Below are 6,000 nucleotides of genomic sequence, written 5' to 3'. Positions count from 1 at the left end.
GAGACCAAGTACAACGAGGAGAAATTTTATCACTCACGATTGTTTCAATCACAGGGGCGCAACATTCTGTGTCATACTGCAGACGAACGCGTACCCGGTCTCGTTGAGAGTATTTGAGGGAGACTGAAGAAGCTCCACACAACGTTTTCTATTTTAGAGGCGCCACATAGCTATAGCAAGCTCAAAAGGATGGGAGAGGATATGTGAGAGCCTGGGTAGCCTCTGCGTATTGGTCGAATGGGCGACATGTGTGCGGAGAAGAACGCGCATGGAGGGACAAGTTTGGGTCCTGATCGCTGTCATTTGTTGGACCCCTTGGGGCAACTCAAGGGAGGAGAAAAACAGATTATCAATAAGAGGGGAGATCGGCACCATCGGGAAAGAGGAACGCGACAGCGGTGACGGTACGCCAACAAAAAAAAGAGGAGGGAAATGTAACGAGGAAAAGAGAAGGAAAGTGGAAAGAGGAAGATACGACCGCGGCGACGGGGCGTATACAAAGAGAAAAAAAAGAGAGAAAAAGAGGAGGAAGTAGCGAAGTGAAGAGAAGGAGAAAGGAGGTACAAGGGTGCCACCGTGATTATGACGGGGTGGGTATCAATGAGAAAAAGAGGAGGAAACGAAGGGACGAAGGATCACGCAGGGAAATTCAGTTTACGGATCAAAGGCGACATGACGAGGTCGCAAATTCAGCGTCACGCAGGCAGGATAGAGATGCGACAAGCTATCACGAAGGAAGTGTCGCACCCGTCAGCTCAGACGGGAGGGTTGCCAAAGGATTTACCCTTTGGAAGTGATGACACGAGGCGAGCCAAAACTCGCAGGTCGTCAATCGAGGCTCCTTGCAGAGCCTCTCCCTCAACACCGTGAGCACGGAGTAAGGCACAGTATACGCTCGTGACGTCGTGGGTATTTTTGGAAATTGTTGGAGACAGGGGGGGAGATATTACTTCCCTCACCGATAATGTTTCGGTGTGGCCTGCCGAGGGTACGAGGGTGTCGGAAATGGAGATGGCAAACCGAGCGAATACGGCCTCCATAAATCGCATGGAGAGAGTGGGACGGCCCCGTGGGGGAGGATGACGTAGGATGGAAGTCGGAACTGCTATACGGGTTCGCCAGTCGAAGGAGCGGATGGCGAGCACCGGGAGATTACCGGGAAGCATACCCGCGTCGTCGGCGAATTGGTGTTCGATTTTGGAAACGTCGCGAATACCCACGGAGGAGAATCACTGGGCCGAGGCAAATAAGGAAGGATGTTCGTGCATGATTTTGTCCTGTAGCTCTTCGAGCGAGGGGTAGTGGCGGGCTACCCAAGAGGGATGATAACCTGGATGAAAGGCCGGGTCGGAGACGTCCGAATCAGGGGGGGCGTCGGGGTATAGGAGGGAGGTCGACGGAAGCGCGAGACTTGTTCGCAAAGCCGACACCGGTGCGCCGACGGGCAGTATTTTCGCCCGCGAGCTCAGGAGGTGGAGGACACGTGGGATTCGTCTTGTCCTTGCTCATGCGGAGACCGTCGGTCAGGAATGGAAAAGTAGGGAGTCGAAAAGAGAAGAAGGAGTTGGAGATCAAGGAGTGTAGCCGATGTGCAAGGACGCTCAGAAGGGGAATATGTAGTGCAATACGCACCTGAAAAAGGGGGTGAAAAGAAAGGAAAATATTTGGATATGAAAAGTAGTCCGGGTTTTGGGGGACACACGTGTGAATAATTGCACAGTTTTAATTTTTAATTATTTTATTTTATTTAGTTAATTAGTTGGCATTAAGTTTGCTGACACTAGATTAGATCTAGGATCTAACGCCGCGAGCTACTGTACTGGCTCCGGCGGGGCGATATATACCTTAGCCCTCTGACGACCAAGTCAGTAAAGGTAAACCGAGTTGCCAGAGTTGAATGTCGCCTTGGTCGAAGTCCGTCTCTACCAAGACGCTCCCTTTTACCTAAGCCTACGGCATCCTTTGCGCTCGGGGGTTCCCTTTTTTCTTTTTCCTTTATTTCCCTATTCTTTTCTACTTCTATTTCTATCTTTCCCTTAATTGTGTTGGTTCCATCGGAGTCGGTTGCGACCGATCCGGTGTAGGTGTTTTAGCCATCGGGCAACACGTCGTGTAGCGCTGCTACTGTTTCAAGTTCCGTCAGAACGCTGTTGCAACGACGCCTCCGTCGAAGGTCTTACTGTATAAGACAGAGTTGGTACCACCTACCGCGATTGCGATCGCGCTGGTGAGGGCGTTTTTAGCCATCGGGCAACACGTCGGTAGTAGCGCTGCTACACAATTACGATCCCGTCGGGTAGTGCTGAGCAAGCCCCCGTCGAAGACCTTGAATTATACCCAAGGTGCTGAAGACGCTCGTTGAGCATTGGCCTTACAACCCAGCGAACCGCGGTTACATTCTCGTAGACAAGCCCAACCCGCACTCGCCGAGCGCTCAAGTCTTCACAAGTCTCTACCACCATTTTCCTCCCGGGCCGGGTATCTTTCCTTACCCCCCCCGTCAGAGTTGAGCTACCGTGGGCCGCAAGCCCACACAAGGGGAAAGGGAGTCTCGAACGCTTTGTAGCGCGTGCCATCGGCAGTTGTTGTTGTTGCTGTTGTTTTTCGTCTTTTTGTTTGACCGTCGGACTGTGTTCGCGGCCTGCCAGGCACATTGCACTACATGGCCAACCAAGCACGGACTTGTCCCCCACCGACCGTCAAGGTCCGACTTCCCGCTTATTCTAAGGTAGCGCTCGCAAACTGCCTTAGAGCGGCACCGAGCGCGGGTTGAGGACGCGCGCGGTACGCCCACGAGCCGGCTTCGCCTCCGCCCATCGGTACTGGATCGTTACCCAGTACCGCGCCGGGGCGTCGAGTCGTCGAACCGCTCGTGCGTACCGGCGTCCTCCCCGTTCCCGCTCTACCACGCTACCCGGGCCCGCTGCCCGGTGCCGTTAGCTGGTGTCCCGCTTCACTCCTGTCTTTCCGTTCGGACGGGGTCTACGTCGAGCTGTGCATACACCCCTCTCCGTTGGGGGTGTTTATGCTACAGTGGTCTCCCGACCTAGAAGACCCTAGAGTCCGATCTCCGAGAAGACTTCCGCTTCCCTCTGCGAACCGATCGCGTTGAGATGAGCCAAGAGTTTGAGCCCTTGATCTGCTCCGAAGCGGCTGATCTGAGTCCGGCCGCTGTGCAGTCCCCATCCGCCCCGTCGGGCGACGCCACGGCGACGCAGGTCCTCGTGACCGCGAACCGTCGCTCGGATCCTCTGAGGAAAGAGCGGCGGCGATGTTCGAACGCATAGCCGAATACATCGAGGAAGTCTGTACTTCCCTTCGGATCGATGTATCGGACCATGTATACACTTGATGTATGGCCGAACTCCGCTCCCTGCGTGAAGGGAGGTTCGATAGAGTGACGCAGTCCTTAGAGAATCTCCTAGCACTGATCGACGAGTTACACTCGGGGATAGTCTTCGTCGAAGACTCCCGTTTCGCCTCGCCCGGACCGTCCGGGCAAGGTCGCCCTAAGAGGCCGACCTCGGTGAGACGACCCGAGGACCGAACCTCTCCGTCCGCAGAGCAATTGGGTGCGTTCGCGCACCTCTCCGCTGAGGTCAACGCCACTCGTCGGCGTGCTCGTGACATGGAACGTACCATGGCCGAAGGGCTACCAGGTGCCCCCTCGAGAGGGCCCGGTGGTACCGTACCTCCGAGCCACGCCGCCCCCGAAGGTTGGCGTCCGACTGGTGCCGCTACCAGTCGGACTGCAGAAGGAAGCCGTCCTCCGATAGACGCGAACGTCGCGTCTGAGACCCAAGCCTTGCCGCCTATCGCCGGAAGTAGGCGGCAAGTGGACCGCGTATCGTACGCGGACGAACAGGACCGTGGAGGAGCCGCCCGCGGATCCGGAGAACCGAGGTTCTCCGTCGATCCGCGCTGGGGCGGCTACCCGCCGGCGAGTTACGCCGAGCATTCAGGTCCAGTAGTCGTCCGTACGCTACCGGTTACCTCCTTAGGCACGCTGGGTCCCGCTGAACCCGGGCTCGAGCCGGTACATACGATGATCCAAGAGTTCAGCGCCGTTGCTGACTATCGTATGTACCGCTTGGATAACACCTCGAGGCTCGTTACCTCGGGTGACGCGGGACGGATCGCGAAGTACATCCAACGCTGTCGTGGGATCCGTCCCACGATGCGCAGCTTCGACGGTACCGACCCGATCCAGCTGCTGCCGTTTTTAAGGATATCCGAATCACCTTCAACTCGCAACACCTGACCGAAGGTGTTGCTGTACGAGTCCTCGCGCACTTCCTCGAGCGCGACGCGGAGCGCCTGTATACGAGTTATACGATGCGTGGCCTCCGCGCCGGCCAGCTCCATGACGACGTGAGCTGGCCGGGACTCGTGAATCAATTCTTGAAACGCTACCTCACGGGCGACGTGTTAGGTGAAGCGTACGACGCTGTCACTACGGCGCGACAGCAGTCGCATGAGACGGAAAGCACGTTTGCTGACCGACTCGAGACTGCCGCGTTCCGATGCACGGCAGTATTCTCCGAACAGTCCCTCGCGCACTACTTCGTGCGGGGACTTGCACCGGCAACCCGTGCCGCAGTATCCGAAACTGTGCAAAGGCTGCCAGGCAGTCAGAAGACCAATCTTCCGACCATCCGCCGTATCGCCACAGCGGAAGGTACAACGTACTGCGCTCGGCGCGGTTTACCTCTGCCGGATTCGAAACCGGCAGGGAAGGCTGGCAGGAATACGAAGTCCGCCGAGACGAGTTCGCAGGCCTCGACCCTCCATATCGGGGAGGATGAGTGGCAGGCCGACCCTGTCCTCATTACGCAAAGAGCAGGGCCCGTGGGGGCACGAACCGTCTCACCGATGTCGACCGACATCGAGTTACGCGACCGCGTTCGCGGGCACTCCAAGAGTGGCAAAGGGTACGGACCCCCGGGTCACAGAGCCCGACATATCGCACTGAAATGCAGGAAGCGAAGCGCCTCGCGTGCCCCTCCTCACCGATGAGGAGGCGCGGCACGCGGCGACCTTCGCCTCAACGGACGGCAGCGCGTACGTGTGCTGGCTATGCCGTACGTACGGGCATGCCGTGTACGCGTGCCCGTTCCTGTCGCCGGAACAATGAATGTTCACGGCGTACAGGAACTACTGCTACCAGATGGAGACTGTAGCATAACCGTTGGCTACTGTACTATACATTAGATTTGGAATTAGATTCAACGCTGTAGGGTACGGACCTTACAGCGTGCGCGCGCGCATACCTTACAGCCCGCCCGCACCAACACGCGTACCCCACGTGTAGCACACGGGTTCTGTCAGCCCCGACGGCTGACAGCGTTACAGCGCGGGCCAGCCCGCACTGTCTACAGTGAGCCGACTACAGTACAGTCCGTACTGTACTGTAGACGGTTAATTAACTTGTACAATAAATATAGTGAGCGACCGCCGGTGGGGAGGAGGAGGACAGGCAACCCTCCACCGACGGTCGACCACCCAGCTTACCCTACTCACACCGCCGTTCCGCGAGTAGTTACCACCGGGCGGGTAGTGGACGCGCGCGACACCGCGGCGAGCTGCAATCCGCCTCCGCCCGTCAGTACCGGATCGTCAACCGGTACTGCTCCGGGGCGTCGAGGCGTCGATCCACTCGCCTACGCGCGCGTCCCCGCCGACCACGCTCTACCACCCGCTACCGGCCCGCTTCCAGTGGCGTTGGTTGGTTCAAAACCCTCGGTACGCCGATCCGGGGTCTTCCGCCAAACATCGCAAACACCCCCTCCGCCGGGTGTGGGGCGTTTATGCGACAGAGACGCGCCCCGGTGCGCGTAATCTCCTCCGGCAAGCAGCGAGTGAGGGCCGTCCCCCGCGTCAAGGTTTCCCGAACCGATCGGGTGGGGGCCCACGCTTCGCCCCCCGTGGAGGCGAGTACCGTCGTAACGAAGTCGATCGTCAGGATCGACCCGCCTACCGGCAGGCGGACACAAGGTACCC

The sequence above is a fragment of the Chondrus crispus genome, genomic scaffold (genome assembly GCF_000350225.1).
Source record: "Chondrus crispus Stackhouse genomic scaffold, scaffold_170, whole genome shotgun sequence".
In the NCBI taxonomy this organism is placed as follows: Eukaryota; Rhodophyta; class Florideophyceae; order Gigartinales; family Gigartinaceae; genus Chondrus; species Chondrus crispus.
The sequence above is the reverse complement of the archived record's forward strand: the minus strand, read 5'-3'. Positions refer to the sequence as shown.